General features: G+C 38.9%; 1 long non-coding RNA gene across 3 annotated transcripts in view; it reads right to left on the reverse strand.

The window, feature by feature from the left end:
* The window catches only part of LOC134728892 (uncharacterized), a 405,206-nt gene that overhangs the window by 204,887 nt on the left and 173,940 nt on the right, over positions 1 to 26,379 (reverse strand). For all 3 annotated transcript variants that reach the window (XR_010109752.1, XR_010109754.1, XR_010109753.1), the window contains exon 2: positions 4,467 to 4,571. This is a non-coding gene — a long non-coding RNA (uncharacterized LOC134728892). The remainder of the gene's footprint in view (positions 1 to 4,466; positions 4,572 to 26,379) is intronic.

Consider the following 26,379-nt stretch of genomic DNA (forward strand, 5'->3'; position numbering starts at 1 on the left):
CTCTGAAAATTTTTCACATGAGTACAACACTCCATCAGTTATGATGATTAATCTGAACAATAGCGGTCAAATCCTGCCTGCCGTCAATTCTTTAAAAAGTTTTATTAAAACACAGCCATTCACGTATGTATTGTCTCTGACTGTTTTCATTCTTTAATAGCAGAGTTCACTATACCTTGACTATCAGCCTATTGCTGAGTAGCTTTTGTGATGAAAAGCACATCACTGTCAGACTTCAAATGGTCTAGAAAAACACATATTAATATATAACACAAAATACTTTCAAAGGCCCCAATAGTGTGGCCAGAGTCAGCTAATCAGACAGGAAAAGCAATTTCATAATCTGAAAAAGTGTTAATGGAAGGGAGGCAACATTATATACCTCCAAGATGTAGGCAGCCTGCCAGAAATGGGTGAGGGCTCCAATCCCATGTGATGTGTCTTCCATTTCTGGAGGACAAATGGGTTAACTTTTGGCAGGAGTTGCAAGTCTTCTATGCAGAAATATCCTCTGCATCAGAAACATAGAGTCCTTTACTTTGTGCCCAATCTGTGATGGTGAATGTGTTGCCATGCCCAGGGTAAGGATGGAACCAGGAAGCACTGACAGCAATCTGGGCAGAGCAAACTTGATCAATAGTGTAATTCCAGCTGTTCATATCAGAGAATGAGCCCATATCATGGGCACCTAGAGAGTGACCCAGACAGTTTCATCAGCAGCTACAATTTGTTTCCATAATTTCCCAGGCCCAAAGAGGTGTGTCTTGAATTTGCCAGCCATAATTTTTCCACACCAGCAGCTAGGACATTGGTTACAACCTACAGTCGGTAAATATATAAGGTTAGTCAAGGGGAGTATCATCCAGAGGCAAGAGAAAAGCCTTGAGTTCTGCCCACTGTGCAGAATATTTATGTCCATTCTCAGTTCTATTATAGCTGGTGCTCAGGCTGAACAGCTGAGGGCCCATCCCACAAAGGGATAGCTGCCACTTTTTCACATGAAGCCAAGATGTTATCTGGACTGACTGCAGTCCTGAAAATATCATTTCCTTTAGACAAATGAGACTTGTAAAACCCTTCTCACCTTAATAGTTGTTGATCCTGAGTTCACTCACCCCAAAATTGGAATATCAGGATAGAGAGTCAAAAGCCCTCCAAGGTTCAGGCCTTCAGTTTCAATAAAAGCACAGTAGCAAGCCAACAGGTGCTTTCAAAAAGAGTGTGCATGGTGTCAATATAAGGAAAGTGATGCATCTAAAGTAAAGCCCCAGGGGTGCCTCAGGTGGAAGCTGCCTCCCTTTGCCAGAGGCTCAAGATGGAAAAATCATTAGTCACTGAGACTATAGCTTGAGGAGGTCATCCAGTTTGTGGGATCCCAAAAGTATTATTACTTTCCTACGGATAGCTCTTCTTGATCAGAATTCCCTTTGGTACTTACGGAATGGAAGGTACAAGCATATTCACATCAATTTCTACTATATATTCAAATATAGAAGCAACAAAAGCAGTACATTGAATTGTTCCAAAGGGCCCTACCAACTACAAACTTACATTAGTGTCTCTTACCCCACTGTAAACTTTGCCCAGTCAGATAAGTTGAACCTGGGCTTCCTTCCTGACTCAAGACCAGGTAGAATAATGACATGGACGCCTGCATCCAATAAGGTCATACGAGTTTGAGTCTTTCTCCCTGAAGTTCTCTAGCATACTTAACTAGGTGAATATGTCCTTTGATCCCTCTTAAGGATGGGGAGACCTCAGCCTCACCCCTATTCATCTTTCTCCATAATGAAGCTACAGAGGAGGCAGGAGGTGGCAAGAAGTGACATAGGGGCTTTATGAAAAGATGCAAAGGGAAAAAGTGGGGTAGCACAGCTCACAGCTCATGACTCAACCAAACGAACTTCTAATGTTCTCATTCTGACGAAAATTCTGTATCAATTGGCAAGATTCTTATGGCTAGCAGCATCAATATCAGTATTAGAGACCCCTGGATATAACATAACACCCACAACCACATCGCATTCTCACTGGGGGTGCAAGGGTTATGCCCTTTGCCCAACTCAAGCCTGACCCAGCAACAACTTTTTTAAGGAATTCACCTAAATCTGGAGCGTCTGCAAGCACCACTACCAAAATAACATTCTCTTAAATTCTTTCAAGTTTCAATATAAAAAATAGGGGAGTGTTCCAGGGCTGCAGCACTAACCATAAAATTGATCTAAGAATTTGGTTTAGTTTCTCATTCTTCAGTGGATCACCTTCATCAGCATCACAAACCCAATTTGGATCAGGAAAACCTCAAGTACTTGTTAATCCCTCATCTATGATTTGCCACAGGAGTTTGTCTCCAAAAAATCTCAAAGAAGCTCAAGAATCTCTTATAACAACCATGAATAATTTTTTTTAAAAAAGAAAGAAAAGTCAGAAGACTTTATTTGCATCTCTAAACGGGTCTAAGATTCAGATGATAGACTGCAGGAGGCACAAAGTCATATGATGGCATTTTGGTTGCCATTCTTTTTAAACAAGCATTATATAACCTACCCCTCATCTCTTGAGTAAATCAAGCAAGTGCTAGCCATTTGCCTGGTTTCTGTCTATGTGGTTTCAAATTTTCCTCCTTGACACTCAGTAGTAGTTTTTCTATAAATATTATCACACAGAGGTAAGAACCTTCTGGTCTCCCCAGGGCAAATTTTAATAATACTTGTTACCATAGGGTGGACCTGAGCCTGACCACCAGATTGAAAAGATAGTCTTCCTGCCCAGAGGAGAATTAGATACAATCAGGGCACCATTCAGACAGCTGCCTTTGAATTTACTTCTGAGTTCTCAGGCTGCAACACCCTCCCAAATTCATCCTCATTAACACCCATTAAAGTAGAAGATTATTAATTGTCCTGTTGACCATATAGTTTGGTCAAATGTCTGCTATCAACACATGGCATTGCCTTAAATCAGCCATAAGGATCTCATTCTTCCTCTTCCAAAAACTCATGTCTCTTTCAGCATCCCATGCTCATCATCAAAACTATCAAGGACTTAGAAGGGTCTGAAATTTTACCATATATGAAAGCTAACAAGAAAGGCAGCCATAGTTTCATGGAGACTGATGAGAAATGTGAGACTCCTGCCTCAGAGACAACGTTCAGTCTATTCCTCAAAGCTATTGCCGATATCGAAGTATCTACAGTATGAGCATTTGCATCACATTCCTAAACCTCAGTTCTTAAGGGTATCATCAAGAAGGCACATGCTATGAGTTGCATTTTGCATTACAGGAGAGAAACTCCAAGCTTAGGGAACTCAGATCTTTTTTAAAATATATATTTATTTATTTATTTATTGAGATGGAGTCTCACTTAGTTGCCATGCTGGAGTGTAGTGGCACAATCTCGGCTCACTGCAACCTCCGCCTCCCAGGTTCAAGCAATTCTCCTGCCTCAGCCTCCCCAGTAGCTGGGACTACAGGTGCTTGCACCACGCCTGGCTAATTTTTTGTATTTTTAGTAGAGACAGGTTTTCACCATGTTAGCCAGGATGATCTTGATCTCCTGACCTCATGATCCACCGGCCTCAGCCTCTCAATGTGCTGGGATTACAGGCATGAGCCACTGCGCCCGGCCAGGAAATCTGGATCTTTTAAAATGGACAATAAAGCATGCTTGCTCCAAAAGGATACATTATATTTTTCATACCAGACAGTAAATAAATCTGCCCTTTGTTTAAGAAGGAGGTATTATCTCTATCTTCCAAGGCTTTTCACTATATAATCATCATTGATAAGATAGCCTGGAATAAAGGCAGTCAGGGCCTCTGCTCAGAAAATGAGCAGAAATGTGAAAGACCCATGAATTGTCTCTCAATTATGTAAACAATTAGTGATGTAGTATTAAAAGGTATATGTCTATATAAGCTTGTTATTGTTATGCTGATATTTTTATTTTTAACACATTTATTGAGGTATTACTGTCATGCAAGAAACTGCACATATTTAGGGTAGAAATTTTGCTAAGTTTTGATGTACGTATATATACATGGAGCCTGACCACCATATTGACAAGATAGTCTTCCTGCTCAAAGGAGAGTTAAATACAACCAGGGCACCAGGAGCATAATCAAGTTAATGAACATAGGCATCATCTTAAAAAGTTTCTTAATGTCTTTTTTAAAAAAATTCCTTTTTTAAAACATCAGATTACTTTTATCCAAAGCAGATGAAATTAATTGAATTGCCAATATCTCCTTTAAGGTAAAAATTATATTTCTACCAGACAAGGCATGATAAATGATTCCTGGTGGAGGTAAGGATATGTCTTAGGGCATAGTTTGAGCTAAATGGTTGCACTAAAAGAAATTACAAAAGTTTTCTATCATTACTCTCAATGTCATGCAGATAGGACATTTAAAATTGCCACTGAGTTTCACTTTAGTCAATGGAGATTTTCATTCTGAAAACTTACCCATCAAACATGATCTTCTTGCAGGATTTAAGTAATTGCTGAAATATAATGCTTTCATTTTCTTTCAACAGGTTTCCTGCCTACTTCTTTCCTTAGAGTTGATTTCTAAAAAAGATAAGTGGTTCCATTATATCATTTTGAGGTAAATGAGGATAACTTAAACGTTCTTCTCATCTTTTAAAGAAAGATGCCCTTTTTATGTTTTTCAGTTTTCCAAAGTAAAGATTTTATTTCCATAGTCTTTGGAATATGGAAATAAATTATATGGAACATTATTACAGTTACATGTTACATTAAGATTATATGAAACCATAGCTAAACAAAATAAAATTCTTATATACATGTTTCATCATATTATAAATCAAGTTTTACTTTACTTAAATAGTAAAGAACTAATAGGCTATACCTTGCATCATTCACCATGAAGTAAAGCAGATCTTACCGAAAAATTGATGCCTAAAAATTATTTAAATGGGAATTTCGTTTGCAATGGTCCTTGAAATAAATTCCTATACAGGAGAAAAACTTCAGTAGCAATATGTAAACATCTTCAGCTTGGTGCCCCAATGGGAATCAATAGGATCATAATTAAAGAATAATAAAGAGCACACAAGTTACATATTGTAACATCTCGTGTCTGTTTTTAACATGCAAACTACACAGCAAATAAAATCTGTTTTTACATTCATATTTATCACAGAGTTAATATTTTTGTTGGTATTTTGGGGGACTCATAAAACAAAGTAATTTTAAAACATTAGATCTTTTTTAAGTATGCCTTAAAAGTTAGAGATATATTCCAGGAACTTAGACCTCACTGCCTTTGAAATATACCACAAAGATGCATTAATGAAAGAAATATTAATACATTTTTACACAATGTCCTGAAAAATGGTTAGAAATGCAGGAAGTAAATGATAAATATTCATTATTTTGCTATCTTAAGCAATAACAGTTTGATAAGAAAAACTGAAAGATTTTCTGAAATTAGAATAATATTTCAATAGGTTAGATAAATATCACTATCAAGAATGTGTTTGAGCAGGCATAAAAATATTTTATTGGCCATAGAAAATTTAATGAAATTCCCATGCTTGAAAACTAGCAATTTGTAAGCAGGTCATCATGGAAGAGGATATTGGGGGATGACCAAAATCTTCCTACAATACTCTGGCATTCTGAGCCCCTTTTAAATCACATTCTTTTTCCTCTCCATTCTTTATTTGCTATCTTTATTAGTCCATTTTCACACTGCTATAAAGAACTACCTGAGACTGGGTAATTTACAAATAAAAGAGGCTTAATTGACTCACAGTTCCACATGGCCAGGAAGGCCTCAGGAAACTTAACAATCATTGTAGAAGGTGAAGGGAAACAAGGCACCTCTTACATGGCAGCAAGAGAGAAAGAATGAGGAGGGAGAACTGCCAATCACTTTTAAACCATCAGATCTCCTGAGAACTCACTATCATGAGACCAGCATGGGGGAAACCACCCCCATGATACAATCACCTCCAACCAGGTTCCTCCCTCAACACCTGGGGATTACAATTCAAGATGTGATTTGGGTGGGGACATAGAGCCAAACCATATCACTATCTTACTTCATTAAGAGCAATACGTGTTAATTAAACACTATGGAGAATTTTCAAACTCCTTGGTGAAATCTGTGGCATTACTCGCTCTACGCCTATGTATTTTATGGGTCTGCCCACATATTATACTCTTCTGACATCTCTATTACCATTATTGTTCTACTTATAAATTCTCAGCAGACACTATTATAATCATGAGAGTTGGGCTTACTCCCCCAACCAGTCCTTTTCCATCCTCTTAAATTATTTATCCCACCCAATTTACGTCCCACAGTTCAATCTTTAAACTAGGACTCAGCACAGAATGTTGAACCAGCAAAATCCTTCTTTAAGGAAATATGCCTGGAGATACATTTCTCTACCTGTATCCTAACTATGAATTCAGAAATCAGAGAGAGAAAAAGGGAATGCAAGAGGAGATAGACAGTGGTGATGGTTACACAACATTATGAATATATTCAATACCTCTCAACTATACACTTAACTAATATAGTACATTTTATGTTATGTGTATTTCATAACAAAAAAATTGAAAATATTGTGGCAGGGACATTGGATTTGTAGTCGATCAGAATTTAATTCAAATAGTTGGCTCTATCCATTTCTGATTTATATAGCAAATTATTTAAGTTCACTGGGCATAGTATTTCTCAACTATAAAATACAGATAACAATTTTATCTACCCCACATGGTTCTTGTGAGAATTAAATTATAAAATGCAAGTTATGACATTTGTTCATAGTAAATATCAAATAAATGTTAGTTATTAATCCAAACTTAAATCCATTTTATTGATCATTAATTATTGCCTATGTTTGGTGTGCTTTAGGATTTTATTAGTTTTTTTTTCTTAATCTGAAGCCAAGTTTTCTCTAGCGTGCAAATGTTATACAGTTGCAAAGGTGGTCTTTCCAAACCAGAATCATTACCATATTCAAAATTATTTAGTTGTTTTCTGTTTCCATCCTTTCTAACCTCATTTCCCAGCTCTCAATCTTACATCAAGCCAGACTGGGACTGAGACCAACAAGCAATTCCCTGAAAAAGCCTCATCTTTCTCTCCTCCCCAACCTGACACAGTGTCACCCCTGATCAGACTGCCTCCTTGGCCCTCTTTCTTTTCTACTTGAACAAGTCTTATTCATCCCTCAAGCTTCAGCTCAATGACCCTACCTTAGAAATCCTTCCAGGACTTCTGCAAATATCAGTGTTCCCATATCATTTAATTCATATGGCTATTATAAGGTCTGTCTAGTTGCTGTATTTCTTCAGGTATCTGTTCACACACTTGGCTGTGGTCCACTGGTAGGCAAAAGGCTATTGATTTCTTTGTTTCCCCACTACCTGACACATATTTGGCATTCAACAAATGAAAAATGAATGAGTGAAAGGATTGGATTCTATTGGGAACGTGAACAAACAAACCCGTAAGTGATGATCACAACCACACAGAGAAGATATTGCCCAACAAATTTTCCACTTTTGAACTGACATAAATTAAGACACTTTCTCCAGAAAACCTCCATTCAAAGGTAAATGCATTACATTAGAGGGAAAATGTACTAAACTATTACTATATTTACATGAATTTGTTTAACCAAACAGCAAGTCTTAGAACAGGATTCTAAGAGTTTGAAACAAAACTTTTTATGGGGCATATGTTGCCAGAGAAGAATCCAAAGCAGACACTGCTGCTTAGGGAGAGAAAGAAAAAACGCAGGTGGACAGTCATAGTGGGTGGCTCTAGATAGGTCATATCTGAATTGGTGTAAAATCAGAAATGACAAGAGGAGAAATCTGAGGAAAAACTGTTCAGTCAACAACTTGTCACAGAGCAGACCTGCACCTACAACAATACACAGCCTCCTCTGGGAAGACAAACTAATTTTTTTTTTTTTTTTTTTGAGATGGAGTCTCGCTTTGTCACCCAGGCTGGAGTGCAGTGGCGTGATCTCAGCTCACTGCAAGCTCTGCCTCCCGGGTTCACACCGTTCTCCTGCCTCAGCCTCCCGAGTAGCTGGGACTACAGGCACCCGCCACCATGCCAGGCTAATTTTTTGTATTTTTTAGTAGAGACGGGATTTCACCGTGTTAGCCAGGATGGTCTCGATCTCCTGACCTCGTGATCCGCCCGCCTCAGCTTCCCAAAGTGCTGAGATTACAGGTGTGAGCCACCGCGCCCGGCCAAGACAAACTAATTTTAACTCTAGTAACATCAAATTTTGTTAAGAAAGTAAATGCACTAAAAATAAAAATCATTTAGAAGATTAAATATAAATTATTCTCCCTCTCCCTCTCCCTCTCCCTCTCCCTCTCTCCACGGTCTCCCCCTCCCTCTCTTTCCACGGTCTCCCTCTGATGCCGAGCCAAAGCTGGACTGTACTGCTGCCATCTCGGCTCACTGCAACCTCCCTGCCTGATTCTCCTGCTTCAGCCTGCCTGGTTTTCGTATTTTTTTGGTAGAGACGGGGTTTCGCTGTGTTGGCCGGGCTGGTCTCCAGCTCCTAACCGTGAGTGATCCGCCAGCCTCGGCCTCCCGAGGTGCCGGGATTGCAGACGGAGTCTCCCTCACTCAGTGCTCAATGTTGCCCAGGCTGGAGTGCAGTGGCGTGATCTCGGCTCGCTACAACCTCCACCTCCCAGCCGCCTGCCTTGGCCTCCCAAAGTGCCAAGATTGCAGCCTCTGCCCAGCCGCCACCCCGTCTGGCAAGTGAGGAGCGTCTCTGCCTGGCCGCCCATCGTCTGGGATATGAGGAGCCCCTCTGCCCAGCTGCCCAGTCTGGGAAGTGAGGAGCGCCTCTTCCCGGCCGCCATCCCGTCTAGGAAGCGAGGAGCGCCTCTGCCCGGCCGCCCATCGTCTGAGATGTGGGGAGCGCCTCTGCCCTGCCGTGACCCCGTCTGGGAGGTGAGGAGCATCTCTGCCCAGCCGCCCCATCTGAGAAGTGAGGAGCCCCTCCGCCCGGCAGCCGCCCCGGCTGAGAAGTGAGGGGCCCCTTCGCCCGGCAGCCGCCCCATCTGGGAAGTGAGGAGCGTCTCCGCCCGGCAGCCACCCCGTCCGGGAGGGAGGTGGGGGGTCAGCCCCCGCCCGGCCAGCCACCCCGTTCGGGAGGGAGGTGGGGGGTCAGCCCCCACCCGGCCAGCCGCCCCGACCGGGAGGGAGGTGGGGGTTCAGCCCCCGCCCCGCCAGCCGCCCCGTCTGGGAGGGAGGTGGGGGGTCAGCCCCCGCCCGGCCAGCCGCCCTGTCCGTGAGGGAGGTGGGGGGTGCCTCCACCCGGCCGCCGCCCCGTCCGGGAGGTGGGGGGCGCCTCTGCCCTGCCACCCACTCTGGGAAGTGAGGAGCTCCTCTGCCCGGCCACCACCCCGTCTGGGAGGTGTACCCAACAGCTCATTGAGAACGGGCCATGATGACAATGGCGGTTTTGTGGAATAGAAAAGGGGGAAAGGTGGGGAAAAGATAGAGAAATCAGATTGTTGCTGTGTCTGTGTAGAAAGAAGTAGACATGGGAGACTTCATTTTGTTCTGTACTGGGAGGGGTTCTTCTGCCTTGGGATGCTGTTGATCTGTGACCTTGCCCCCAGCCCTGTGCTCTCTGGGGCATGTGCTATGTCCACTCAGGGTTAAATGGATTAAGGGCGGTGCAAGATGTGCTTTGTTAAACAGATGCTTGAAGGCAGCATGCTCGTTAGACTCATCACCACTCTCTAATCTCAAGTACCCAGGGACACAAACACTGCGGAAGGCCGCAGGGTCCTCTGCCTAGGAAAACCAGAGACCTTTGTTCACTTGTTTATCTGCTGACCTTCCCTCCACTATTGTCCTACGACCCTGCCAAATCCCCCTCTGCAAGAAACACCCAAGAATGATCAATAAAAAATAAATAAATAAATAAATATAAATTATGCTTTGGATTTTCCATGCTATTGCTTCCCACATGTAGCATGAATAGCTCAGAGCTAGTGCAGGACTTTCACACCAAATGAAAAGCTAAGAAACTCGCCAAGTCCTGAGAGAACCACAGCTAAGTAACATGTCAAGCACTCTTTCACTGCTCTTACCAAAAACGCATACAAAAAAAAGGTTACTCCCATTTATAAAAACAGAATTCTTACAGAAAGAAAACTGCATGAAAAATTGACTCTTTTATGTTAAACCAGTGTTATTTATCTTCATTGCTCATAGTGAGGGCTAGGTTAGGACAAAGGAACTGAGACCAACAAGACCCAGTGGCCTCACAGGCAGAGATATATTGGCACTGCTACCCCGCAGTGCTCAGGGATGGAAGCTGAGAAGTTAACTCTGACACCAGGGCAAAAAAGGAGTCACTGACAGAAGCAGACCCAGACATGCAGTAAGGAATCACACTGCTCCCATAACCATACTTGAGGGAAATTGCTTTACAATAGAGTACAGACATATTTCTCAGAGCGTGAGTTTCTTTTCCATCATTGTTTTGATATAACTTTATGTGAGTAAAATGCCTGACTCTCAGCTTTAAAGTATTCCTCCCAAGAATGCTTATGAAAAGTGTTAACAGTTTTGATGCTGTGGTAGACTGCATAACTATTCACAAAAATGTACTGCCCTTCCTGTGGGGAATTAAACATTCTTACCCTGTTAAATGCACGGGCAGCATGTGACTTGCTTTAGGCAACGGAAACATGGGAAGGAACAGGTATTCAAGCTGAAGCTTTAAGAGCAATGCATGCTTTGTCATTCTGTCTCTCCTGCTTCCATAACAATTGCCAATTTTCAAGCGAAAAGTTTCTCCATTAGCCAAGATCCTGGGGTGAAGGTGACATGGAACAGCACTGTGGCCAACCAGTGATTGACATGCAACATGAATAAGAGATAAGTTTTTGGTTTTTCTTTAAGATGCTGAGACTTGGAGGACTGTTTGAGATTACTGCATAACCCACCTCATCCTAACTAGTAGAGCCATTTCTCAGACTGCAATGTGGCAGGCCAAAGGGAAGACTGCTTGGTTTATAGGTTTGTAATACTCTACTGCCATATGGGTGACAACACCATCAGGAAATGGAGTCATTAAGAATGGAGGGATACGCATTTTGTTCTTAAATAGCTAGGATTCCTAAAACTAAAGCTGATATCCATTTAAATTAAAGTTAATTCTCAACATAAAAATAAGTTGTATCCCAAAAGATAATTTTAGGTCAGAATGCCTCTCACAAAGGAACCTGCTATAAATGGAAATTAAAATCCTATGCTAGTCCTTTATTACTTAGTTTCTAAAAGTTAATATTGAGTTGCTTTAAGATTAAAAAGATAAGTCTAAGTCTTAGACTTAGCCTCCATAATCATGTGAACCAAGTCCTTACATCTCTTCATTATATAGATTATTATATAATAAAGAATATAATAAATAAATAATTTCTTTATAATAGATTATTATATAATATATAAGAAAGAAATTATTATTATATAATAGTTAGGGTTTATATCATGTTTAACCAAATAATTATGATATAATAATACTATTATATAATAATCTCTTTTTTATATAAAGAGATGTAATGAATTGGCTTACATGATTATGGAGGCTAAATCTAAGGCCCACGGTCAGCAAACTAGGAACCTAGGAATGCTGATGGTACAAGTTCCAGTCTAAGTCTGAGTTCAAGTCTGAAGGCAGGAGATCTATGTTCCAGCTCAAATACAGTCAGGCAGAGAGAAAGAATTCTTTCTTACTCAGCCTTTTATTCCATCCAGGCCCTCAACAGATTGTCTCAGCCCACTCACATTGGAGAGGGCTATCTGCTTTACTCAGCCTGCCAATTCAAATGTTAATCTCATTCAGAAATATGCTCACAAACAACCCAGAAATAATGTTTAACCAAATATCTGGGTACCCCATGGCTCAGTCAAGTCAACATATAAAATTTACCTTCACAACTTGTAACATTGTTTCTTGAGATCAACTAGAAATTACAGCTTAAAAGCCAGAACACCAACACATACGTCCCAAATATCACTGGGTCAGTAACAGGAAACATGTTTTTATTTAATGTTTGTTTATATGTTTTATTTTATATTTTCATAGGTATTTATTTTGTTTATAGATTTCATTTCATATTTTTTTCTGTCTGTGTTTTGGCCCTGGAACAAGAGCAGAGACTCCCTGTGTACAAATCCTCATCTGCTTATGGGAGTATCAACTTTTTTTGTTTCACAGATTCTAATAGTGTCAGCAAGCAGTGACAATTTAATTGGAAAAGTAAAGAGGAATACAAAGTTTCCCTGATAACATTGCATTAGGTATCTATTTCTATATAACAAATTACCCCAAAGCTTAACAGCATACAATGATAAACATGTATTATTTCACACAGTTTCTCTGGGTCAACAATCCATTTTAGCTGGGTGGTTTTGGCTCAGAATCTTTCATGAAGTTGCAGTCAGCTTGTCAGCCTAGGTTACCGTGATGTGAAGGATTGACTGGGCTGGAGGATCTACTTTCAGGTGGCTCACTCACATGCCTGAAAAATTAGTGCTAGTTGTTTGACCCTTGGTTTTTTGGCACATGGTTCTCTTCATGGGGACCCTTGAATGTCCTACTCAATTTGGCTTGAGTAGCCTGCTTTCCTCACAAGTAATACAAGAAATATCAAGCCATGATTTTTAAGACTTTGCCTCTAAACTCACATACTGTTATTTCCACATGGTCTTGTTAATTACACAGATCAGCCCCATTCAATAGATGGAGTAGGTGACATCCACTGTGAATATCAGGATGCAGGGATTCTTAGAAGTCATCTTGGAGGTTAGCTACCATATTTATATTTTCCCCACAACTTACAGAATATCCTGGTCACTGGCTTTTATCATTTATTAAATTCAAGTCTATAACTTTAGCTCATATAAAATTCTGACCAACATAATTCCAGATTTTACAGATGTCAAGATGTCTATCAAGATATCTGTAAAATCAAATAAAGAGATCATATTTTAAAATTCAGCACATTTAAATGGCAGGTAATACAATAATTATTATAATTTATTTAATATATTTAGCTTTGTCATTTTCCCTGTGGTATGATTCACTTAGTAACAAAAATAAATATCCAAAAGGTATTACCATAATGTAAATCTTATTTTCTCAATTTCAATATATTCTTTCTCATTCATATCCAGTAGGGTCATACAGGTAAGGCCTAAGAGTAATAAAAGGGCAGTGTAAGAAAAATTCTATTATTTTAATGCCAACAAAACAGATGTTATTACATTGAAAATGTGATCCTAGAAACATTTTAAGAATAAGCTTTTGTTCAAAAGCCTAAATAAAGCTTTCAAAGATTTAATTCCAAGTGCTAAGGTTTATTTGCAGATTTTCACATTGTCTTTTATATTAATTGTTTCAAGTCTTGACAAACCTAAATGAGAAGTATTTGCTAACATCCTTCACACCATTCTTTCAGTCAACAAGTATTACCAACCATGTCAAGTAAGATATAGTCTCTGCATTCAGGACCATACAGTGTAATAGAGGGAGACAGATATATAAGTAAATATACTTCTAATGCACCCCAAGCATGATCAAGAGCTTAAGTGTCACACTAGCTTTAATACATAAATCTTGCTAGTTCCAAGTCCCACTTGTTCACAAAGTAAATTTAGTCCCTTGAGAATCCCTTCCTCCATCCTTACCAGCAACAAAATTTGTCTGTGAAAGCCAGGAGTTTGCTTCATGTACTCATATGTGGAGGTTCTTCCTGCCACAGGCCTCTGCTGCCCTTAGCTGTTCCATCTGGGTTGGCCTTAAGTGCTACAAGTTCTGATCTTCCACTTCCTCTAGCCTTCCCTCTTCTGGGTTTCACCCACCACCCCATGTTAACTCAGAGTTCTCATTCCTCACAGATCTCTGTGCAGAAGGCACAGATCCATCTCAATTTACCCCAGTCCCCATGGTATCCAACATTTTGGCAATTTCCTGTAAAGGGGGAGGGTGGTTTGCAACCTGTGTTACTCTCTATCATTCTTAATAAAAGACTCCATTTCCAAGTCCCTTTAGTCCAAAGCACCACAGGCTCTTCTCAGGACCTTGCTATGTCACACCTCACTCTATGCCACCTCAGCCCACCTTCTGAAACTTTCCACAACTCCCTCTATACCGGCTCCTTCCATTTGCATATAGGCATGCCAAAGCGTCTTCAGTGTTCCCTGTACCTGACTCTCTGTAGGAAAAGCATAGTCTATATTTCTTGAGAAAGATAACTACACTCAGTGTGCCTAACTCCTCCTTTTACCCTCATTTACCCTTTCATTCTATTCTTGTATTTGCATCTGCAATCCCATGAAACTACTAAGGTTAAGGTCATCAGTAGACCCCTTGTTGTTAAATCCAATGGAAACATATTTCTCATTGTCCAGTGGTTCTGCATCGAGTGCTTCCTCACCTACTCCACCCACTGGGCCTCCGTTCCAAACCAGGTCTTCTAATGACCTATTGTGATATGGAGATATTTCCATACAATAAGGAAAGCTGTGTGGGACTTGGTTTAGTTCCTGGCTGCAAAGCAGGAACTTTGATTGTTTTCTCATGAGGCACCCTGCTTGCTATGAGCCACAGCTTCAAGCAGCAATTGTAGCCATTTGGATATTTTGGCCATTTGGGTTTTTTAGCTTCTATGAGCAGAGTGCTGTACTCCAGTCCCTAGTTTTATGCTGTCAGTCTGGTTTTAGTCCCCTATCTCACATAAAAACATGTAAGACTATTATCCACAGAGGCCAAGTTCCTGCTGCCACTTTCCTGCTACTGGGTCCATAGCTCAGCAGCCCTGTGGCATTTTCCCCATGTTACATATGTACTCTGTGTCTGGTCTGTAAAAATATCCATCTCCTTTTTGACCTGAGCCTTGACTTTCTGGTATTGTCCTTTAATATATGATTAGCATTAGTGTATAATTTTATCAGAAAGGGTGTAGAAGCATGATATATTATGAAGACATCTCCCACCATTTCTTAACTTCACAGGATTGTAGTGTGGATAAAACCCTACAAAGGAGAAATCGTTTGTGAGCAGTAAGGTCTATACAAATGTTATTTAGTAATAGTAAGCACAGATACTCAAGGAAGCAGGAAGACAGTTTATTAAAACACACTGGTTTCTCCCCTTTCGCACTGATCTAAGACGCAGGGAGGAGATCCTAGAGGAAGGGGCCACAGGCACTGAGGGGCTGCCTAAGGGAAAGCTTAATGGACAACTGCCAGCATTAACCTAGTGCCAGATATTTTTAAAGCTCTTTACAAATACTACCTGATTTAGTTCATTATTATTCTTCCCATTTTATAGATGGGGTACAGAATACTTGAGCTACTTGCTCAGGATGACCCAGTTAATAAAAATCAGACTGCTGGAATGTGAGCTCCTAGCTCATGCAAGAAGTTGTTTCTACAGCAAGAAGGGGTAGGTCTTAGGTAATGGTGGGTGGAATGAAACACTGTATTTCCTTTTCACACAGCCCTTTCAATTAGCCCCTTCTCTTAAAATATCCCTGGGTGCTTGAGAAGTGAGCAGAATCTGCTTACTTGGCAAACTTTTGTATCAGCGAAGAAGATAGGTTGATGGTAACTCTATAGTAATGGGGATCCAAAGAGTTTCCTTTGTTTTTAATAATTGCTAATTTACTCTAGTACAGATAATTGAGTCAACCATTCTCATTTGCTTGAACTCCTTTAAAACATCTGATGAGTTGTTTTCAAGGAGAAAAGAGAATACTGACAAGTAAACCATCCTCTTTCCTACTTAAAGAGCTGATGCCTAGAGTATAGTCAGGGGGAAATGAAAACTGTGAACTCACACTACTGTTTGAACAGCCATTCCAATTAAAAAGCGCCCTAGGATGGGTGTGGATCTAGTCACCATGCATGGTGGACATAAGACCTCTGCTGGGAGTGCCTGTAGAGTCATTTTGGCAAGGCATCCTCCCAGAGCCAACCGATCAATAGGCATCTCTCACCTTTTTCAAAGTACAGCAGGAACTGAAGACACTGAAAAACAGCATCCTTCTCAACAAGACCACATTAACCCAAACCACAACAGCACCGGTGCCAGCTCCAGAGAAGGCAGCCCTCATGAGGGGACATCAGTGATGAGCAATGTGATGGAGAGGTTTGGAATTGCTTCAGCCACAATCTAGAGGAGCACTTCAGGGACCCGCCGGCCCAGCCATTGTCTCTATTTTTCAGAGATCCTTTATGTGGCTCAGTGGGTCATCAGACACATCTCATGCCAGGTATAAACAAAAGGCACGGAAGTATAAGGGAGGGAGAGACTTCACAAAGTGCCCAGCTTTACATCGAAGCTCAGTCCTCAGGTAGAGGGCTAAATCAAAGGCTTTCAAGTAAAGCTAATATGTGAAACCTTCATTTAATAGAAGTGCAAATTTGAAAGAAAAAAAACTAGAAAAGAATCAAAAGTTAAACAGAGTAGAGGGAGGAATAATGAGGGGCCATAAGCCACTCATAAGTAGTGATTGTCAATATAAGACACGACTCAGTAGCTCCCTCTTAAGAGATTAAACTTTGCATCCTTTCAAAGCATTGAGAGAGAACGACATCCCCCTACCTCCATTCTCTGTCTTGTTCCTTTGTCTCCTCATTCCACACATCATTTCTAAGCTACAAGTCCCCCATATTCGCACCTGCAACCATGTTCTAGCACCACATTTTTTAAAGGGTAGTAACTTCTACATTTGCTTACTAAGTGCTTGAAGTATCCCAACACCACCCAACATAAAAAATATTAAAGCCATGTAATGCATTGGTGGGAAGAGAAGGTAGTCTGTATTTATGATAGTTCCTAGACAAGTGGGGCTAAGTAAATATTTACCAAATTCACTTTAATTTGTTTGCTCATCTCATACACATACCCCCACAATGCCCATTTGGCTGGGATAATGTTTTGAAATACTGGTTTGCTATTACTTTTTCTCCCTGTACTTTTCTTTTTGTTCTCTCTTTAATTCAAGTAGGCAACTAGATTGTGCTCTTTACTCAAGATAAATACGGAACAAAGAGGACAGTAGCTTACAATTTTTCTATTATCTTCCAAAGCCCGATCTCTGGAGTTTTATAGAGGGGATTAAAAGTAGAGGATCCCCAAACATTGACAGTGTATTAGTCAGAAACATGAAAAGAAAAAGATTTCCTCCCAGGAGAAAAAAATACAAGGGATTTCTTCTGGATGGAGAAAAGAGAGAGAGAAAGACAGAGACAGAGAGAAGGACAAAGAGAGAAAAAGAATTCTGTGGGTCTACAGAATATGGAAGAGCCCATCAGTAAAACCATCAGGGTAGGCAGCAAAGCCCCTGAAAGGTAAGAACTGTAGGCAGTAGAAAGGCAGACAGGAACACAGAGAGCCTTGCTGAAGATTGTGGAGGCTTAATAAGCCTCTGGACTGGCAAGCTTTGTAAACAAGGATGATAAATATCTCATTGACAATCAGTGTAAGAAAAGGCTGTGGATCCTGGAGGCTCACTCCTTTCCACCCTCTGTGATGTGGCTGGAACTATGGCAGACACTGGAGGACTCTCTCTCTGTCTCTCTAGTTTGAGGTGAACTCCTGCTCTCCTTCCTCTTGGATGAGACGCTGTCTATATCTGCAAATCGTCTCTGGACTCTGGGGTTAAATCTTGAGGGAATAAGTGAAAGGAAATGTTAGGCATGCGACTTTCCGCTGGTTATTCTGCTACATCCATCCCCTGAGACTACAAATACAAAAGAGCACATTATTCATTAGACAACTTGGAAAGAAAAATGGAAAATACAAGAAGAATAAAAGATAAATATCTCCATATGTTATCTCAGCCATATTCTTTCCTAAATAAACATCTTATGTCTTTCAAAATCAAATGTACTTTTCCTAAACGTTACTCCTGCCAGCTCCAGTACTCCCAAGCCTCTGCTTCTTACATCCTCAGCATCTGGGGTAGGGGGGTATCTGCTCCAGGCTCCCTAAGGTCAGGTTGGTGAGCCTAATGTGGCACATTTCTCTCCTTTCCAGAATGTGTATGCATGTTTGTGTGTGTGTTGGGGATAGAGAGGGGGCCATGCGATCCCTACTCGCGAGATTCTTCTCCCTGCCAGCACTGATTCCATACAACAGAGAGTTCAGCCACAGGTAATGGAGGCCCAGACCCTGACTGCATATTCCTCTCATGGACCTAGATAAATTAAGTGCTGACCAGCTATCTTTGGCAAAAAACAAAACAAAACAAAACAAACAAAAAAAAAAACAACCTGCTCTGCTCAGATTGGTTAGAGATGGAGAGCTGATTCGCCAACATGAGTTGGAGTCTCTTCTTTACCACTATGGCCATCTCCCCCCAGCTTTACTTTTGCCTCTATGATGAGGTAAAGTGGTAATAAATGAATGAAGAAAATTCTCCCCTGTCTAACCTCAGCACCCTACTAAAAATGTCAGAGGTCCCAGTAGGAAGTAATCCCCTTGGGTTTGTTTGGAATCTCACTGGGTGCCAGAGGAGAAAATTCCTGACTATTTAGGATTCCTTCAATGTCCAAAACACACCCATTTCTTCAGTCTTACAACAATCACTAAAAATTTCAGAGAAAAAAAATCCCTGCCTTCGTAGAAAAATTCTCCATCTTCTCCAGTATCTCTTATGACAAGTCCCATGCAATTAAATGTATGATTAACATTAAATTAATCCACTATTAAGTTCAAAAGGGCTAGATATCAGAATCGTAAATATGTTAGCTAAGATGTTTAGTTATTAATCTTTATGATTATAAAGGAAAAGTATTCTTAAGTGATAGCACTCAGACTGCCAGATAATTTCAAACTAGTGCTTTAAAGTCAGAAAAAATCTGATTTAGAGCTAAAACTTAAAGGGGAAAAAAGAAAAAGGAAAATCTTCCTCAGACATTCTCCAACCTTCTCTCCCCAAGCTTCTACTTTAATTGCAAACACTGCTGTGAGAACTATCAATTTCAGTCTTTCTCTCTCAACCAAAAACACTTTTAAGCCAAAGTAAAGTTAACTCAAGCGAGAGGGGAAAGGTTAAAAACATTCCTTCTAATATTAAAAGCCATGTTGAGAACATACTTACAAAACAACTCCTACCTAAACTCACTTGTCTCAACCAACAGAAAAAAAAAAAGTTTGATTTTGAAGTGCTACAAGCAAAATGCACTTCCTCTCATGTTTCTTGTTTGTATGTGTGCACACATACCCTGCCTTATACCAGCAAGGATGTGGAGACATTCCACAAAAAAATTTATTCAGTACAAGTCCACAAAATGTAATAAAACCAAATTTCAAAATAGGAATAAATTGGGGGGAAACAGAAACATGAAAGTAAGAAATATAAGATGAACCCATAAATGAGATTAGCCTTAAAAGATAAAAAGGCATATCAAAAGCCTGTTCATTTGTCAAAAATAAGCCAAACACTGGGAATTACATAAGTCATACCAAATAGGAAAACATGAACAATTGCTGTACATGCTTCTCGGTGTTCAGAAGATGAAATCCACCAATTCCATAGAAGAATAAAAAAAGATAGTTTCATGTAGATCTGAGAGATAGTAAATTGCGTAAGATGGTAAACAGCACCATTAACAACAGCCTAACAAATGTGGCAGTGTGTCTTATAGGACTGTTTCCTTTAACACCTTCAAAGTAATCCAGTGATGTAATGTCAAAGTGCAACTTAGCAAAAGCATTTCTACAGGGGAGACCAGGAATGGAATGAGGTTCCCAGCTCTCTGCTTCCCTGGTATGAGCCAGGGACTGATTTTTGGAATGAACACTAAATCCTTTCGGCAAACCTGCATATATACTCTTTCTCTCAACCAAGTTTTCAGTATTGTGCAATGATGAGCTCAGATAATGCCTCTTTCAAGTACCTATACTGTTATTATTCTATGTTACAGGCTAACCACAGCTCCTTTGACTTTAACAGCCAGCCAAGCCAGGGTAAGTTGCCATCCTCTAATGGAACTGAGGCGCTTAAAAAAGATTTGACCCAAAGGCAATGCCACTTCTGAACAGTTGCGGCCAAAGGAGTAGCTAAGTGCCCTCCCTTGAGAACTAAGTGCCCTCCCTTGATTTCTAAGTACTGCTTAGAACTACCTTTGTTTCAACCAGGAGTTTTGGAGCCTCTGATTATATCATAACCAAATTATCCTACAACAAAAACTATCATCTTCATTTATAAGTTGGAAGAAAACAAAATCCTCTTAGAAATATAAACATATATGCCAAGGAGCACTGCTGCATATCTACAAAAAGAGAAGCTGACACATGTATACAAAAGTTACAAAATCCTTAGTGAATATCAGGATTCCAATATCCATGACTCAGTGCAATGAATTTGCCAGGGAGCCTAAATTAAATTGAGGGTCATCTTAGGCATCAGTCTTCCAAAAAGCCTGCTCTGAACCCAAACGACAAGACTATCCTGAGATGTTAAAACAGCACCTGTAAATATCCTCTCACAGAATTTATTACCCTGTACGTAATTGCCCACTTACTCTTTGTATTAGTTAGGATGCATTCAACTTGAAGTAACAAAGACTTTAACCAATAGTGATTCAAGTAATAGGAGTTTATTTTTCTCAAATAAAAGTAAGTTTGCAGATAAGAGACTGCAGGTATTAGTTCAGTAACTCAATAGTATCTCCAATTCTCTGGGCATTTCCTTCGTAGTCACTAGGTCCCTGCCAATGATTTATGTCCACATTTAAGACAGAAACAAAGGGGTAAAGGAGAGGAGAATGGATGGTGCTATCAGTGCCTGTTTCATTTACCAAGGCAACAAAATGTTTCCAGAAATCCTCCCAGAAATTTATTTCATCTTATTTCTCATTCGCCGTAATTGAGTCAGGTGGCCAGCCCTCACTTCAAGGAAGGCCGGATAAGTAGGTGACAGCATGACCATAAATGGCTTAGAGTCTCAGCCTTAGACTAATCATGATACACCATGATACACCATCTGGAACTGGGCACAGGATGGGACAAGAAAGAAATGCAAAGTAAATATTGACTTTAAAACTAAAAGGCTTATTATGTTTCTCTATTTCTTAAATTAAATGTAAGCTTCTTGAGATTATATCTATTTCACTATTTTATTCCCCCAGAGCCTGGCACAGTGCCTAGCTCACAGCAAGCACTCAGTGAGTAACAAAGGAAAAAAGGAAGGAAGGAAGGAAGGAAATTTTAACTTGCCAGCTATCTATCAACACAGTTAACACTTGTGTAAGGATATGAGATCAATATTTATGCATAGTCTGAACACACCAGCATTCTGAAATGAAAATATTCTACTCTTTATTCCCAATTTAGGCATTCAGTAAATAGTGTTACTGATTATGATAATGCTGAAAGTCTCTAAAAGACACTTCTGTGCAGAAAATAACAGGGCTGATATCAAAATATTAATAAATGTTAAAAGTAGGTAGATTCATTGGCTCGATGAATACACAAAGGCTTGTCCATTAAATAGGAAACTGATAAGAAGAACCTTGTCCTTCTGAGCCCAAAGAGGCATATGATCATTAAAGTTCATGTAATCAGGCCTTGTAAACTCAATTCTCTAAATAAATTGTTTAGAAAAAACTCCAAACCAAAGAATGATCATTTGTCTCTGAAAAAGTGGGGAAAAAAAAGTATGACTGTGAGGCACATAATTTGTAGAAGCAATCAACAAAATGCAAGCTTTATATTGGATTTAAACAAGAGCTTGCATCGAAGTTAAAGGAGTGTTCTTTATGGATTTAATTAAAATGTTGCATATAAGACCTTTCTAATCTTACTGTGCTGCAACTGTATTAAGACACTCACATCAAAATATTTACATTTAAATATTTTATAACATCACACTTTAAAATATTAATGATGCCACAAGTAATCAGTGACATTTCTATAGCCTTTTCTGTAGTAAGTTTGCAAGAAAATAGCAGTCTAACTGTGTTATCTCTAGTCAGCTATTTGAAATTCAGCTTAGGAAAAACACCAGCTTGCCCATTTCTACAATTATAATGAAAACTCCTCTAAGAGCTTAACTTCTTGCTATTACAATTTGTTCTGATTCTGGTCTAGATAGTGGCACCAAAGGGAGGAAAAAAACTGCTCTTGCATTGTTAAGTGCCACTACTGAGTTTAAATGCACTCCTTTTCAAAGAGATAGTTTTATTGAAAGGTTTCATTAAAAATATGAGAAAGGTAGCTATAAAACATAGCAAGTGAACAAGTCAATGTTATTGGTGTGTTCCTTACAGTGAAGGGATCTTTACAGATACCCAAGTGCTATTTAGAGACAGATGATATTGCAAATATTGCATTTGTATATAATAATAGCCTTTGTAATTATAAGATTCATTTCTTAATTTTTTTTACTTGAAGGCACCAGAGAACTGCTACTGCTCTATAGTCACAGCTATAACCTTTTTTCTGCTTTCTTTTTTCTTGTCACTGGCCAAAAGAGGCAACTGAGGAAGACATGACTCAAACTCTCATCTCTATAAAATATCAAGCACAAGTTTTGCAGTGATGATAAATATAGCACAGACAATAAAAGTTGGCAGCATCACCTTCGAATATGAAAGATGATTATTCCATTCTTTGTTCCTTAGAGAAGCTAATTATTAGGGCTAATCATAAAGGAAGTTAATGACTAGAGGAATGGCAGCCAGGTGACAGAGACTCCAAAACCTGCAAACTCCAGCATAAATTTGCTAAGGGATTTCAGATGCATCCAGCTATCAATTTCTCTACTGAAAAAAAAAAAAGCCATCATACTTACACAATACTTTGAGAAGTACTGAAGATACATTATTATGATACCTTCATGTGGAGTTAATTATGGAGGGATAAAATAGTGATAGTCCTAGGTTTGGGGTTGAGATAGGAAACATACAGTTATGTGATTAAATAAATTCCTTGTGGCAGGGGATTTTCTGACTTGCAAATAAAGATCATATAAAATAATGATGACTCACTCAGATATTTTTTTAAAAATTGAAATCTCTTCTGAGCAATCTATACCAATGATGAAGCAGAAACTTGTTTTCTTTCTGATCATCCTAAGTCAGTTCTCAATGCTGTTTCTAATTGCTAAAAGAATTAACCCTTCTGATACTTCTGCCCATGTATTGTAAGTTTTTTCTCTTTTTCTCCTTGAAGAATATGTTTCTTAAAGAAAATTTCTTTTTCCTTTCTTGGAATTCAAAAGTTTTATCACACAGCTAACTGTCCTGATGATACCAGAGGTCAGGTCAGCATGCATATGTTCCTTCCTATAGAAGAGAAATGTCTACTGCATTTCTTTAAAATATACTTAATTCATATTTATTTGATATGGTTTGGCTCTGTATCCCCACCAAAATCTCATGCCAAAATGTAATTCCCAGTGTTGGAGGAGGGGCCTAGTGGGAGGTGATTACATCATCGGGGCGGTTTCTATTGTTTTAGCCCCTAGTGCTGGTTGTTTAAAAGTGTGTAGCACCTACCCCTACTCTCTCTCTTCCTCCTTCTCTGGCCATGAAAAGACGTGCTTTGCTTCCCCTTCACTTTCAGCCATGATTGTAAGTTTCCTGAGGCCTCCCCAATCATGCAGAACTTTGAGTCGATTAAGCTTCTTTTCTTCATAAATTATCCAGTCTCGGGTAGTTTTTTATGGCAATGTGAGAATGAACTAATACAATATTTAGTGTGTTAAAACATATTTTACTGAACTTAAAGTAGCAGGATTTTTAGTTTTTTTCTAAACATATCATTCAAAAAATTGGGAAGATAGGCTTGACTTTTCGAATCACATAATCTAGTGATTCTAGTAAGATAAAAAGCAGAGACACCAATACGATAAAACACATAAACCTGTTCTTTTACCCCAATCCACCTTTATTCATTGAGACTCAACAGTAGATGACATTTTACAGAACATGCATGACTTTCTTCTCTGTATTTCAGAAATTTGCATTCTAAAGCCCAATGTCCCACAGCAATCACTGTCGAAGCACAAAAACAAATTGCCTGAAATAACTGGACAGTTTAGCTGGATCAGTGTGAATACTTTTAGACAGTTGAGTGACATTTCACTTAGCTTTAGATCTGGAGATCCAAATTTAATAAATAAAAAGCTTTCAAGACAATAGGCACATTTTATTCTTCTCCCTCCAGCAAAAAGCAATTTAATTCAAGAAGTATTTAACAAGAATGTACTGTTATAAATGCTGTGGGGAGCTTTAGCAAAGTAGGAGATGGCATCCTATCTTCAAGTGGCTTACAATCAAATCGTATGGAGAAAGCATGCCTATTCATGAAATCGCTAAATGACAATACTGTAATTGTGATAGGCATAATTCTGAGATGACTTCCATTACCTCCCATAGCTGATTCAGAAGGAGATGAAGTTTAGCAATTTGTGTGATGGGGGAAAAAATAACCTTCATTTGGTTTAAGTAAGGTTAATGCAAAAATTCACAAATTGTATTCAACACTTTCTCTACAGAGTATTCAGGGCATATTTTAATCAGTCAGATGTTTAATATTAATTTAACTATTTGAGAGCACAAAAAGAGAACTGAGCTTACAAGCTTAGGGGTTGAGACAGGAGAATACATAAAACAATGAAATTACTGAGAAAATTTTCAGAAATAACTCCCATAATGCTATCTCTTGTCAACAGTAGTTCATTGACAAGAGATAGCATAATAAGATACAAATGTCAAGAAAGCTTCTGTGAAGAGGTTGGTCTTGTTTAGATTCACTGTTAATAGAGAAAGTGAAGGCCACTGGAGGAAAGAAGGATAGAATGTATAAAGGCCCTGGAGGTAGGAAAAAGCACAACACTTCCATTTCAGCCACATTAATCTTTCCTTCAAGTTTTCATATGCTTTCTCATTCCTGTAACTAATCTGACACTAATTATATACTGTTATACTGGTTTTCTATTGCTTTGTAACAAATAACCACAAATTTAGCAGCTTCAAAAAACATCACTGTAAAATATATATATATATAGTTCTGTAGTTCAGAAATCCAGGTGGGCTCAAATGTGTTCTCTGGTTAAGGCTGAACTATATCAGGGTGCTGTTTTTAGCACTGCTATTATTGCTTCTTGAGAAATTATTTCAGCAGCCTTTACTTCTCAGAATGTAAAGGCCTTAATGTAGAAATATTATATTTATATACTGTTGATATGCTTCTGGTTCGGCAGCAATCAGTTTGTTTACGGTCATCTGAAATCATTGTTTGTCCTGAAAAACGTTTTTTGCCTCTCCCTTTGTTGCAGCTCTGTCCTGAAGTGATTGAGTATTTTGTTTTCCCCTTTTAGTTCTTCCCAAGATAAATATCTGCAGAAAAACAATTGTCTCAAAAAATTGTTGTTGCTACAAAGCAGAGAATAGTTAAAAATAACAATTAATATTCCTTCAAAAATCTTCAGAAGTTTAGACTTATATGACACAAATACATTCTTGAAAATTTGTCTGTGCCTCTGAAAGACTTCTACTCATTTCCCAAAAAGCACTTTTTAAGGCCATTTTTTCTGCTTTATGTTTTTCCTACCTCTGCCATCTTTCCTCCAGGAAGTTAAGGCTATGCCAAAAGAGTTTTCAGTAGTTGCCATATTCATAAATATAAATCAGTAAAAACAATCAAGAATAGGTGACTTCAATGTATATTTACAGAGGAAAACCATGGGTCATAAAAAATTTAGGTTTTAGTTCAATTCTTCCACTTACTGACAGTTCCATCTTTTCTCTTTCCTAATCCCCAATTACCATATCTATAAAATGGAGGTAATCACCTACCCAGCAAAGGTCACAGAATAAAATTATGCCAAATGCATTAAAGTTATTTTAAAAGCAGCAAAGCGCTTTATAAATGCAATGCACTTAATTATTAGCAAATTGAGATGATAAATTATATACTATGTGCTTGAATAACAGGGGCTCAAAATCTTATATTACTGCAAAGTCTAAGTCAAAATTGATTTCAAATCAATAAGCATTTATTGACTAACCAAATATAATGTATCTGACTCAACATGATCAGCCCAAGATAAAAAAATTTATTTATTTTGTTTTATTTTTTATTGTAAATCTATTATGATTAATTGCATACAGTATTAATATTATGTATGCTAATTAGCATTGAGTTGCTATGATAAGTGCTTCACATGTACTATGTCATTTAATTCTCAAAACAACCATAACCATAAGAGATAGAACTCATTCTCTTCATTCTACAGATAAGTCAGGCATTCAAGGTTCAGAGAATGCCAAATACCTGCTAAAGTCACACGACTAATAAGTAGAAAGCCCGAGATTAACACA

The sequence above is a fragment of the Pan paniscus genome, chromosome 15 (assembly GCF_029289425.2).
Source record: "Pan paniscus chromosome 15, NHGRI_mPanPan1-v2.0_pri, whole genome shotgun sequence".
NCBI classification, from domain to species: Eukaryota; Metazoa; Chordata; class Mammalia; order Primates; family Hominidae; genus Pan; species Pan paniscus.